At 50.2% G+C, this 12,924-nt stretch overlaps 1 pseudogene across 1 annotated transcript in view; it reads right to left on the minus strand.

Moving 5' to 3' along the window:
* The window catches only part of LOC311188279 (class I histocompatibility antigen, Gogo-OKO alpha chain-like), an 85,347-nt pseudogene extending 80,607 nt beyond the window's left edge, over positions 1-4,740 (minus strand). Inside the window, exons 1-2 of the transcript in view lie at positions 4,736-4,740; positions 48-445 (exon numbers count right to left, since the gene is read on the minus strand). The product of the transcript in view is annotated as a class I histocompatibility antigen, Gogo-OKO alpha chain-like (transcript). The remainder of the gene's footprint in view (positions 1-47; positions 446-4,735) is intronic.
* Positions 4,741-12,924: the final 8,184 nt, after the last annotated feature.

A 12,924-nucleotide genomic window follows, 5' to 3' on the forward strand; every position in this document is an offset into this window, starting at 1 on the left:
GTTATTCCAGGCAGGGGGGGACCGGGAGGCCTCCAGGCCCCTCTTACCCGTGCGCTGCAGAGTCTCCTTCCCGGACTCCAGGAATGTGCGCAGCCATCTCAAGCACCTGCCCTCCGCATAGTTCCTGAATTTCTCTGCCTCACCCTGGGCCTCCCACTCGCGCCGGGTGATCTGAGCGGCCGTGTCCGCAGTGGTCCAGGAGCGCAGGGTCTAGTTCAGGGCCAGGTAATCAGCGCTGTCTTAGGCGAACTGATCATACCCCCGGAGGAGGCGCCCGTCGGGCCCCATATTGCAGCCAAACATGTTCTGGAAGGTGTGAGAGCCTGTCCCCGCCCCATCACCCCGGGATCTCCCCGCCCACGCCCCCTCCCGCCGGGAATAAACTAAACAGAATGAAATGGGGTGAAAGTCCCGCGGGCTGTTCCCGGGCAGATTGCAGAGAAGCCTGGAGGGGGAGACCCTGGGCGACCCCCGTCCGTGGGGATGGGGGTGCTGACCCGGCCCGGCCCCGCGCCAGCTCACCGGTCTCGCTCTGGTTGTAGAGGCCGTGCAGGGAGTCCAGGTGCGCTCAGTACCTCAGTGCGCTGTCCCTTAGGATCCGAGTCCTCCCGTCCCGCTCCTCCTGCTCCTCCTGCTCCACCTGCCCCGCCCAGGGCGCCCGCGGCTCCGCGCTCTGGCCCTGGGAGTCGCTGTCGAACCGCCCGAACTGCGTGTCGTCCACGTAGCCCACGGCCATGAAGCGGGGCTCCCCGAGGCCGGGCCGGGTCATCGCGGTGTAGAAAGTCCTCAGGGAGTGGGGGCCTGGGGGCGGGAGGGGAGACCCGGCCTGTTCTTCTCCCCTTCGGGGGCTCGAGTCCCAGGGGGCGCCCACGAGACAGAAAGTGGGTGAAAGACGAGTAGAGTGAAAAGCGACTGCGGGACGAAAATGGCCGGGACTCGGGGGCCAGAGGAGGCTGGGGTCTCGGGGGACGGAAAGGGGCCAGGACGGGGCGGGGCCGAGGTGGGGGGACAACTAGGGCGGCGGCGAGGTCGCGCCTTTCCCACCCTCGATCACGCCCGAGCTCCCGCCTCTGGGAGCGCCCTGTCCCCTCCCGACCCGCACTCACCCGCCCGGGTCTCCCTCGGGGCCGCGGCCCCCGCGAGCAGGAGCAGGAGGGCTGCGCCCCCCATCCCCCAGGACGCGCCCCCACCCGGGCTGGGGAGACGGAGTCCCGGCGGGCGAGTGAGGGCTTTGGAACGGGAGCCGCGGGGCTGCTGATTGGCTGCTCTGGAGACCTCCAGGCAATGGGGAGTGAGCCCTGGGGTGACTCACCAGTATCCAGGCAGGAGGACCCGCCCAGGCTGTGAGCCCAGAAGCGGAACCAAGGGGAGAGGGCGAATCCCCAGCAGTCACCTTCCAGCCCTGCACCCCGCGCTGGGGACTGAGACCCAGACAGCCACACCCCGAGACCTGGGACTTTGCCGCCCCCTCCTATCCTGCTCCGAGACCTTTGCCACACCGTGTCCCTGAGTCCAGGCCCAGGGACTGGGTCCGCAATTCTCAGACATTTTTCTTTCAGAAACTCTGTTCAGTCTCACAAATTATTACGGATCCCATGTATAATTTTGTTACGTGGGTTACAGCTTTAAATATTTACTTTACTAGAATAAAACCTTTTTAAAAGATGTTATTGCTTCTTTACTTTAGAATATAAATAACCTGGGGCCTCCCTGGTGGCGCAAGGGGTTAAGCATCAGCACTGTGAAGTGACCTGTAGCTGCAGCACCACAAGTTGGCCAGGGAGCAACTCACATGGCACTGCAGACCTCTCCTGCCTCACCTGCTGCTCCCCTCAGCAGTGGATTTCTGTAGATCTGCCTGTTCTGCTCCCCACTCTCTGTCTTTGGTGAATCCACTCACCTGCCACACCTCTGGCCTGTACTCCAGTTCTTGTGTGCATAAATAAATAAATCTTTTTTAAAAAGAATACTAATAACCTATGATATGCTAATGATGGAGTTTTTGAGTCAGTGGGTTTGGAGTGAGGGATCCTTGGGGTCACTCTGGGAAAGATGTCACCAGGGCTCCCATTTCAGCGGTACGTGGAGAGTTCCCCAGGCAAGTTTCTTCACGAGACAGAGACAATAGTTATATTTAAAGGGAAGGTTTTTTACGGGGAAAAGGATGTCCTAAAGCTAATTCCATACAGGCTTTGTGGACTCCACCCCCACCCCAGGCCAAAGCCAAAGACACTGGGAACTCCAAATCCCATCACCACCCAAGGGAAGGTGGCTGGGACCTGAGGGTGGGGTGAAGCAGCCAGGTTTGGTATAAAACCAGACACATGGGCTTTGGTGGGGGGCTCTTTTTTTGGCTCTCCGCCAGCTGGCAGCGCTTGGCCAGCTCTGAGAGTGCCTTTGTGTTTCCAGGTTGGCGACTAGGGTAGGACGCATTAAAGACTTTATTTCCCTATTTTCTCCCTGAGTTGTACATTTCCTCATGTCCCTTTCCCTTTTATTAACCTTTTGTGTGTGCCTGTAGTGGAGTACAAATAAGTCCCTTTTATGCGCGCAGGTGAGAACCCACAGCCAGGCAACCCATTTTTATATCGGGGCTGCTCAGGTTTATTAGGGAAAGGTTTATTAGGGAAAGGGACAGAAGAGTAAAGGATATTTGCATAGACACAGGTGGGCAGGAAGAGCTGCCCAGAAAGGGACAGGTTTGCTGAGAGAGGCCTGCATGGTTGCAAGTGGGCGGCCTTGAGGAGAGCTGCCTCCACTGAGGGAGGTCAATGAAGAGAAGTGCAGGCATGATACAGGTCATGGGCAGGCAGGAGGCTGCTGCCCTGCGGAGGAGAGATTTGGTGAAAAGAGGCACCTGCAGAGTCACAGGTGGACAGAGGGAGTGCTACCCCAGCCTGTGCAGAGACCGCACTAATACAGTCTTCTGTTGGGGAGGGGCCACTCCTTGTGAGCCTTTGGGTTAGTTGCTGATTTTGGATAACTGTGCAGAATCTGAAAGCGACCAGAGATTCCACCATGGGCTCAATCTCCATATCTTTACCCTTGGGCCTGTGCTCTAGACAGCAGTCTGATACCTGCTTGGATTTTCTGTTTTGTAATCTAGGCTTTGGTGCCTACGGATCTTGGTTTCTAGATCTGTGTCAGTGGCTGTGTTAATCCCTTCTACCCCCTGCTCCTTGTGTGAGCCAGATTTCTGGTCTTGGGGCATCTCCTTTCCAGTCTTTTTCTATTGCTGTTCTCCATCATTTACTAACTTGACAACTTCCAGTACTATTTTTACTATTGGGATTTGTGGTGCAAAATAAAGTGAAAAAAAAATTTTTAAATAATTTGATTCCAGGGACCTCCCTGGTGGCGCAAGGGGTTAAGACGCAACCTATGAGGTAATCAGAAGCCTCTGCAGCCTCAGTCTGCTCTGGATTCCCAGGCCAGCCAGGGAGCAACCCACATGGCATAGCAGACCTCTCCTGACTAGCCCAGCGCTACCCTCGGCAGTGTCCTTTGGTCAATCTGCCTGTTCTGTTCCCCACTCTGTGTCTGGTGAATCCTCTCACCCCCCACACCTCTGGTCTGTTCTCAGCACTTGTATGCATAAATAAATAAATCTTTTAAAAAAATAAATAATTTGATTCCAGTGTAATGAATACTGAAGAGCTTTATGAAAGGTTTGGCCTGGTAAAGAAAAGGAGAACCAGGCTAAACTTCCTCAAAGGAAGGGAAAATTTATTGCGCCCGGGCAGACTTCACGGACCCAAGGTGGGGGTCAATGAAGCCTGGTGGGCTGTTCCCAGGTGGGCTGCCTGGTGGGTTTTTGCATTTGGCCTCCTGCATGGACCTTGACTTTATAACTTAGTGGAACAATATATTACTTTAAAAAAAAAAATCACACATTAGCACAAGACCCAACCAATATGCAAGAGAGTGATGAGAAAATATATTATTGAGCAAATGAATATAAAGATTCCAGCAGAATTTCCAGTCTAGGTGCAATTGTAATAGAGTGGTGCCCAGGAAAATGTTCCCTCGCCCCACCCAAAGGAGGGTGGAGCTAAAGAGAAGAGAAGAACCTGGAGAGGAGACAGAAGAAGAAATGAAGCAGGATGGAGCCAGAAGGAGACATGGAGGAGGCACATGGAACAGAGAGACACGTGAAGAAACTGCGCTTGCCTTTTGGTCCTGAAACAGACGTGGTTGAGAGACCCATGGGGAGGAGAGCAATGTTAGCTTTTATCTTGATTTTGATTTTGCTCTTTTCCCTCCAGACTTGTCTGGTTGTCTGGTTATTTCTGATCCTTTTCTGTGGGTCCCCACTAAAAGATGCTTTAGATTTGTGGCAGGCTTTTGGGCCTCGCTCTGGGCCAATCCCATTAGGGTGGTCTTTTACCCATGAGGGGACGGGTAACTTTGGGTGCTGGATTTAGAAACTATATTCTTTGTCTTTTCTATATAGTTTACTAATTGTATTCAATTTCCTTTCCATTACAGTCTTAAATGTTTTGTCTTGATATGGCCGATGACAGAACCTATTTAGAGCAGGCAGGTTTGCGGGGCCTGGGGTGCTCCTCTCCCTGCCCTGTAACACAATGAACACTCCCATGCAGGCATAATTAACAAGTTTGCTTACTCACAGCTCTTTCCCTTCTAAGATGTATGGCCAGGGCCTGAGCACTCTTATCTACAACGTTGGGCAGTAAACCAGCTGGCCTGTCTCTTAAAGGGCATCCTCAAATACCTCATCTTGCCCCCTTTGCCTGGCGCCCCTTGTCTGGGGACTTTGCAGCAAATGGTTGTGCCTGCTTGTAGGGTAAAGAAAATATCAAGCTTTTCTGCCCTTCCGCCATCAGGATAGATGATGGATCCTTGTCCTCAATGCATGCCTGATGGCGGGCACCAGGAATAGGGTGTGGGCATAGGTAGATGGGATTCAGCTGAGCTAAGACTGTGCTTTTAAGGGCGGTGTCACGGGGATGCCAGCAGCAGCAGTAGAAGCCGAAGCCGAAACCGAAAGAGAAGCCGAGATCACCAGAGAGCCCAGATAGAGTGAGGATTTGCTGGGGGCTGGGAGGCCTGCCAGCGTCCCGCCCCCCAACACCCCTGCCTACCATATGCCTGGTGAACCCCGATAAAAGACCTGCAAAAAACCCACTGAGGACTCTGACTCCTCCTTTACCCGGTCTGCATGGGATCAGAAAACCTGCACTGTATCCAGTCCTGACCCTGCACTGCTGAAAACGATGCTATTGATGGAGGACAGGAATGAAAAAAACTGAAGAAAGGAAGCACCACAAGACCAGAAACCTGGCTGTAGGATAAATGGTTTTCAGGCTTTTCTGCCCTTCCACCATCAGGATTGCCTTGCCTGATGGGGCACCTGCAGTTGTTACATTGTTGCAAGCTGTCTGGTTTACTTCTGTGGGCCGTGGGAGGGGTATTGAGATAGGCTCCAGAGAAGCAGAAGCAGGAGAGCAGCAGAAGAGAAAAGGGGAGAAAGTAGCCAGAGAAGCCCAAAGTGAAGACTTGCCAGGGGCTAGGAGGCCTGCAGGCTTTCTGGCCCCCTGGCACCCCTGCCTACCCTGTACCTGTTTGCCACACTACATGTAAAGCTCAATAAAAGCCTAATAAAACCAATGCGGGCTCCAGGACTCTCCTTTACCCCATCTGCCGAATCATAAATAACCTGCTCTGTGGCCATCCTGGTCCTACACTGGCTCTCACAAGGATGGGGGTAGAAGAGATTAGCATAACCATCAACACAGTTGTGGAAACTAGGATCCTTCTGCACAGACTACACAGTTGTGAAAACTAAGATCCTTTGGCGCCAAAGCCTAGATTACAAAGCATAACATCCAAGCAGGTATCCCAGGGTGCATCCAAAGGTAAAGATAGGGAGATTGAGCCCATTGTGGAATTTCAGGTCTTTTTCAGATTCTGCAAAGTTATCCCAAATCAGCCACTAACCCTAAAGCTTACAAGGAGTGGCCCCTCCCAACAGAAAAGGACTATATCAGTGCAGTCTGCACAAGCTTGGGGCAGCTCTCCCTCTGCCCACCTGTGACAGATATCTCTCTCCGCAGGGCAGCAGCCTCCCTGCCTGCCATGACCTGTACCTGCCAAGGCTTCTCCTCACTGACTTCCCTCAGTGGAGGCAGCTCTCCTCAAGGCCGCTCGCCTGCAACCACACAGGCCTCTCTCAGCAAACCTGTCCCTTTCGGAGCAGCTCTTCCTGCCCACCTGTGTCTATGTAAGTGTCTTACTCTTCTGTCTCTTGCCCTAATAAACCTTCCCTTTAAATATAACTAGTGTCTCTGTCCCGTGGAGAAACTCGCCTAGAGAATTCTCCATGTGTCGCTGAAATAGGAGCTCTGGTGAAACCTTTCCCAGAGTGACCCCAAGGACCCCACATTCTAAACCCACAGACCACAAAAACCACATCACTATCAATGTAAGAGATATGGACACAGTTGTGTATAAAAGGAACACTTGGTCTTTATTTTTTGTTTTGTTTTGTTTTGTTGATTTTTTTAAAATAAATTTTATTTTTATATTCCCCATACAATTGGAACCCCCTTATTTTGACCCCAATCCCTCCCCTCCCCGCCCCCCAACCCCCATAGAGTGTCTCTGGTTCATAGTTGTTTGTTGATTTTGATTTTCACTTTCTTATAGTTATTCATTTTCCTGGTCCCTTATTTAAGTTTTCTAGATTCCTGCTATGAGTGAGACCATCCGGTATTTTTCTTTTTCTTTCTTGCTTATTTCGCTGAGCATGATCCCTTCCAGCGCCATCCATGTTGCTGCAAATTGCATGAGTTTATCTTTTTTGAATGCTGAGTAATATTCCATGGTGTATATGTACCACACCTTCTTGATCTCTGAAGAGTAAATGCAAATGGCCAACAGGCATATGAAAAAATATTGAACATCACTTGTCATCAGGGAAATGCAAATCAAAACTACCATGAGATACCATCTTACACCAGTGAGAATGGCACATATTAAAAAAACTAGCAACAACAAATGTTGGCGAGGGTGTGGAGAAAAAGGAACTCTTCTGCACTGTTGGTGGGAGTGCAAACTGGTCCAACCACTATGGAGAGCTGTGTGGAGATTTCTGGACCTACTAAACATAGAGCTTCCATAGGATCCAGCAATTGCACTCCTAGGTATTTACCCAAAGGACACCGAAACATCAATTCCAAAGAGCACCTGCACCCCTATGTTTATAGCAGCACTGTTTACAATAGCTAAGCTTTGGAAACAAACCAAATGCCCTTGGTCTTTAAACCGGTGCTCAAACCTTATGGGGCTACCCAGGTCTGGGACCTCATACATGAATAATAAAGCTGCTGACCTCACCATTCCTGAAGTACCGATTGTTCTTCCTCTGCCTGGATAAAAGGCCAGAATTTATTTCTACAAGAACACTATGGAAATGTAACAGAATAAGAAATATTCAATGATACTGTTTCAGGTTTCACTTTGCAATTAACCTTGGAGAAAATACCAAAACACCACCTGTATAGTTTTAATGTAGTATCAAAGTGGAATATTTCAAATTGTCTGAAAACACTACTTCAACATATTTGTGTAAGGCAGTGTCTGCATAGTTATAGTAAGGCAGTGTGTATTTTTTCATAGACTTCAACCAGAACAACAGACCAAATGGAGAAGAAAATATGAAAATGCAAAGGTCTTCTAATGAGACAGACAAGAAAGACAATTGCAAAAATATAAAATGCAAAAGAGCCACTCTTCTCATTGCCCCGATTATTTTCAGAAATATTATTTCTGTTAAGAACACTTTCTGTTAACATGCATTGGGTTATACATATTATTCTAAATGAAATAGTTACATGATTAAACACAGCTTTATTCCTAGGGTGGTAAATAGGGGTAGTAATACCTCATAAACAAAAGTATACTTGGCGTCCTCACTTATCTGTAAGACTTTATGCAGATTCTGAAAGGAAAATGACTGAGAAGTGCTGACCCAGTCATTGGGCCTGGAATCAGGGAGACAGTGTGACAAAGCTCTGGGTGAGGAGAGGAGGGGGCAGAGCAAAGCCCCAGGACCCTAGTCTGGTTCTCATAGTTCCAGGCCCCAGGGCTGTGTCTAGGGCAGGAAGGTTACTGTTGGGGATACCCCACTGCCCCCTTAGCCTCCCTTCTGTCTCCACCACCTGTGCTGGACCCTGGACACTTGTGACTCCCCCCCAGTTCTCAGTCCCCAGTGCCTGGAGGTTCCCAGAGAAGCCAATCAGCATGGCCCCCAGTTAAGTCTCTGTCCACCAGCCTAGAGTCAGAAGCTCCCCAGACCCCAGCAGTGCTGGTCATGGGGCCCCCAACCTCCTCCTGCTGCTTCTCTCCAGGGCTATGTCCCAGGCCCAGGCTGGTGAGTGCAGGATGGGGAGAGAAAAGGCTTCTCTGGTGGAGGCTGTTGCCTTAGGCCCCTCTGTCCCCCCATGGTTCCTCTCAGTCCTAGTGCCTTTCTGTCCCTCCCACACTAGCGCCCTCTTCTGTCCCCCTGAGTCCCACTCCTTCTCCACCTGATGCCCCTTTTCAAGCTCTGGAGGCTCCTCCTTCCCTGAACACTTTCTCCCCTCATGCCCCATCTCCCTGGGACTCAGGACCCAGGGAGATGGGTCAGCCTGGCTTTCACCCCTTCCTGCCTCCAGGCTCCCACTATCTAAGGCTTTTCGAAACCAAGATCTCCCAGGGCCTCCGGTGGCACAGTGGTTGAGCGTCGCACTGCAAAGCTGTCTGCAGGCTCTGCAGCACTGGTTCAATTCTACGCTGGCCAGGGAGAAGCCCACATGGCACAGCAGACCTCTCCTGTCTCGCCCACTGCTCCCCTCAGTAGTGTGTTCGGTCCGTCTGCCTGTTCTGCTCCCTACTCTGTCCCTGGTGAATCCTCTCACCCTCCCACACTTCTGACCTGTACCACCAAGACCTCCCAGCCCAGCCTCAAGGAGCCCCAGTACATCGCCGTGGGCTACATGGACGACACACACAGTTCAGGCGGTTTGACAGCGACTCTCCAGGTCACAGTGTGGAGGTGCTGGAGCCCAGGGTAGAGCAGATGGGACAGGAGGATCTGGACAATGATACAGAACCAAAGACAAGAGGCACAGAGGTTCAAAGCTGCCCTACATGGCTCCTGGAGGACCTGCGCAGCTACTACAATCAGAGCTAGGATGGTGAACAATGTTTGCCCAGGGCAGGTCACAGATCCCATTCCACAGTGATTTCGAGAGGCTACGGCACCTGCCATAGTGGAGGAGGAAGTTTGGGCAAAGCACAAAATGAACAACCTGGAGGGCAGGTGCGTGGAGTGACTCCCAAGACTCCTGCAGATGGGGAAGGAGGTGCTGCAGCTCAGAAGTAAGAGGTGCTGAGGAGTCTTTCATCTCCCTGAGGCTTACACCCCTCAGGGAAAACGGAATCATGGTCAGAAAAGCGCCCCCTTCAGGTCAGAGAAGGAGCTGTCTGTCACATTTCAAAACTCTGTAGTAGAGACTGGTCCAGTGGCTCCTATTTTTTCTGAGGGACAGTTAAGGAATCCAGTTTCTCCTGAGAAAGAGGGGAGACCACCCCCTGAAATCACCCTGCATAGGATCCTTTTCACTGGCAGTCTTCTTAGGAACAATGAGTTTCTCCCTCAAGATCTTGATTTTTAGTCAGAGAGCATTTTTGGAGATCTCACTCCTGCCTGTCTGTGTCATTACCCTCCACCCAAGTCAGCAACAAAATGCTTAGAGACCTGCATCCTACCCCAGGCTCTCACCTACTCTCCCAGACTCCCAGACCAGGCTGGTTTCTGGGGTTTGTGCTTCCTTCTTCCAAGCATATTGTCCTGTCCATTCTGAGGATCGTCATGAAGCTGCTTCAGTGTCCATGGAGAAAATATAAACCATAAAATTTCCGATTCTTCCCACTCAGACCCCCAAAGGGCACATGTGGCCCACAACCCCATCTCTGAGCATGAGGTCACCCCGAGGTGCTGGGCCCTGGGCTTTTACCCTGTGGACATCAGCCTGAACTGGCAGAGAAATGGGGAAGATCTGATGCAGGACATGGATTGGGTGGACACCAGGCCTGCAGGTGATGGAAGCTTCCAGAAGTGGTTGGCTGTGGTGGTGCCTTCTAGAGAGGAGCAGAGAGACACATACTATGTGCAGCATGAGGGGCTGCTAGAGCCCCTTATCTTGAGATGGGGTAAGGAGGGGGACTTGGGCACAGGGCCTCTTCTCAAGGGAATCAGGAGCCCTTCTGAGAACTTCAAAAGCATCATTGCTGACCTGGTTCTCCTTGGAGCTGTGCTCACTGGAGCTGCAGTGGCTGCAGCTGTGATCTGGAGGAAGAAGCGCTCAGGTAGGGAAGGGACTGGGGGGATCTTGTCCACTGAGGGCTTTCAAGTCCGAGGGAGAACTTGCCCTGCCTGGTTAATGGGAAGTACCATCCATACACATGTTGCCCAGAAGGCATTTGGTCCAGTCCCTGCACTTCCTTTTTTCATTTTTCCCAGTCCTAACCTGGGTCTTTAGTCAAAGTATTCCAGGATTAGAAGATTCCTTTAGGACTGCACGGGCTGACTCCTCCCTTGTCTCACATGATGATTCATCCCACAGGAGGACAAAGAGGAAGCTACACTCAGGTTGCAGGTAAGTGTGGGTCAGGGGTTTGATCCCTGAGGCCCTGGGGATAGTGCTGATGAAGCCATTCAGTTTCCATTCATGATGGTGATTTTCATGTCTTCAGATCTTAAGGCCACTTATTAGTGGCTCAGCTCACCATACAGACATTCACCTCTTCTTTTGACTTCAGCTGTGAACAATAATTTACATTGTGGGGTAGAATTGGAGGCTCATTCCTCCTTTGAAGGAAAGAGACCACAGTTATGGAAGAAGGTGACAGAAGAAAAGCACAGCAGCAAGCAGGAAATGGTTGTGAAAAATGAGAAATTAGGGCCTCCCTGATGGTGCAGAAGGTTGAGCGCAGCACTGTGTAGCTGTCTGCAGCCTCTGCAGTGCCGGTTCGATCCTCGCCAGCCACAGAGCAACCCACATGGCATGGCAGACTTCTCCTGTCTCGCCCGCTGTGCCCCTCAGCAGTGTATTTCGTCAGTCTGCCTGTTCTGTTCCCTGCTCTGGCTCTGGTGAATCTTCTCACCTCCCATGCATCTGGCCTGTGCCCCGGTTCTTCTGTGCATGAATAAATCTTTCCAAAAAAGAGAGAGAGAAATTATTCAATGCTGACTTTACAAAGACTGAGCACATTATTTTTTCTTTAAAGATTTATTTATTTATACAAGAAATAGGGTATAGGCCAGAGGTGCGGGAAGGTGAGAGAATTCACCAGAGACAGAGTGGGGAGCAGAACAAACAGACGGACTGAAAGCACTGCTGAGGGGAGCAGCAGTGAGACAGGAGAGGTCTGCCATGCCATGTCAATAACTCTCTGGTGGGCCAGGAATTGAACCTGCGCTGCATAGGCTGTGGACAGCTTCGTAGCACTGTGCACAACCCGCTGCACCACCGGGGACACCCTGAGCACGTTATTGCTCCATTATTAAATATTTTTAATGAGGGGAAATAATCTATATCCAGCCAGGAGACATAGCAATGACAGCATTTGAAACTCCACATTGAGGGCACTGCTGACAGATAGATGATGGTCATGGTGAGAGACCAAGAGAAACCAACCTCATGGGTAAACACCAGGGTTTGACCTAAGAGGTCACTGTGTCTTCCTAGCCAGTGAATCTATAACTTATATAGTCTCATCAATAATTTTTAAAAAGTTGGAGAGATAGTAAATTATTGAGGGAGCCAGGTAATATACCTTTGCTTTAACTCCCAAAATTCATTAAGGAAAACTCATTGTGCTTAATAGCACCAAGGCTCAGCACCATGACAAGGGAACATAAGTACAGGATTCAGGTGGTGTCTGGTGTCAGGAGTGAGCTCCGTCTTCCTGCTGGTCTGGCAATGACCACTTGTAGTACTTTGTTCACGGGAAGCCTCAGTATGACAGCAGGTCTGATGGAATCTAGTAGTGACTGTGCAAGTGACCCACTTCCTAGCAGGTGTGATGACACTGTCAACTCCTGACACACAGGAAGCTTCTTCTTTGGGGACATTGTGAAATGCATTTTACTGATGAATAGATAAACTGGAATTTCTTTATTTTTTAAGATTTATTTATTTATGTATACAAGAACTGGGGTACAGGCCAGAAGTGGGGGAGTGAGAGGATTCACCAGAAACAGAGTGGGGAACAGAACAGGCAGATTGACTGAAGTACACTGCTGAGGGGAGCAGCAGGCAAGTCAGGAGAGGTCCGCTGCACCATGTGGGTAGCTCCCTGGCTGGCCGGGGATCGAAGTCTTGCTGCAGTGGCTGAGGATAGCATCATAGGTTGTGTCTTAACCCCTTGCACCACCTGGGAGGCCCTACACTGGAATTTCTAAAAAATATCTATACTACCATGATTCAGTCCAGATGTGGGGTTATTTAACTAAAGATTTTATGGTTTTTATTTCAAACCATCATGAAATAATTGTAAAATATTGTGAAATAATTGTAAAATATTGTGCATCTAAATGTATTTTCCTAAAAAGAAATAACTGCCAAATATTTATTCTTGTCACTGAAGACTGGTTTTTCTCTGAGTAAGATGTGGGATTACCAGACCTTTCTGGGCAGAGATTGACATGGTGCAACCTCTTTTTGGAAGCCTCAGTCTGGCTGCTGTGCAGAATCAAGAGGTGAAGGTGATAGGTGGGAAGATAGATGTGGGAAACTAGCACAGGTTCTAAGATGGAAAATTTGGTAGCTTTATGGGGTATGATGAGGAAAGAAACATAAAGTGTTTGCATCTGGATATATTTAGAGGTGGACTTTACAGCATTTCCTAATGTAA

The sequence above is a fragment of the Talpa europaea genome, assembly GCF_964194135.1.
Source record: "Talpa europaea genome assembly, chromosome: 2".
NCBI classification, from domain to species: domain Eukaryota; kingdom Metazoa; phylum Chordata; class Mammalia; order Eulipotyphla; family Talpidae; genus Talpa; species Talpa europaea.